Source organism: Halyomorpha halys, unplaced genomic scaffold, assembly GCF_000696795.3.
Source record: "Halyomorpha halys isolate HHAL.00 unplaced genomic scaffold, Hhal_1.1 Scaffold57.1, whole genome shotgun sequence".
NCBI classification, from domain to species: Eukaryota; Metazoa; Arthropoda; class Insecta; order Hemiptera; family Pentatomidae; genus Halyomorpha; species Halyomorpha halys.
Window position 1 is genome coordinate 751861 of NW_027110347.1, and position 704 is coordinate 752564.

Sequence of the window (704 nt, forward strand, 5' to 3'; positions counted from 1 at the left end):
CTATGAGGGTTAATATTCACAAATACTAACTGTAAAATCTCAGATTTCCAAAATAAGGAAAATACTTGGGGCCGTAGCTGAGTCGAGTTGGGGAGTGTGGCTAGAGCCCGGGCCGGAGCAATTTTTCATCTGACGAAATACAAAAGCCTACAACTTTCCCAGCACAAATTGAATGTGATATTGATGTTCTCCGGGTAGGGCCCCCTTACAAATGAGTTGGCTAATAAAGCTAAAAGAATTTTATTTGTCACAAAACATTTTTTTTTATCTTTAATACATTTGTTTTGACAATTTTAGTGAATAAAAAATATAACATACATATACAAAGCAATCTTATACTTGGCGTGGGGCAGTCACAAATTCTGAACAGGGAAAAGCGAAACTATTTTATACAACTCCAGTAACCAACTTGAAACAAATGTGAGAAAATATCAGTCTCTCTATAAAAAACTTTATAATTCCTATTGAGGCAAAACTGCCGATCAGCTGTGCAAAGACTATATTTATAATCAATCACTGTGGATTATGAATTGTGCATAATTTCCCGGGAATAATTAATATTTGAACATAATTAGTTGAACGTCTGTACCGAGCTGGTCCGGGTAGGGGCCCAAAAAGGTTCATAACTAGCCGACCAAAGAAAATCAGAAAAACTATATATTTATTATAAATAAATAACTTGGTTTAAATATTTTAATATAAAT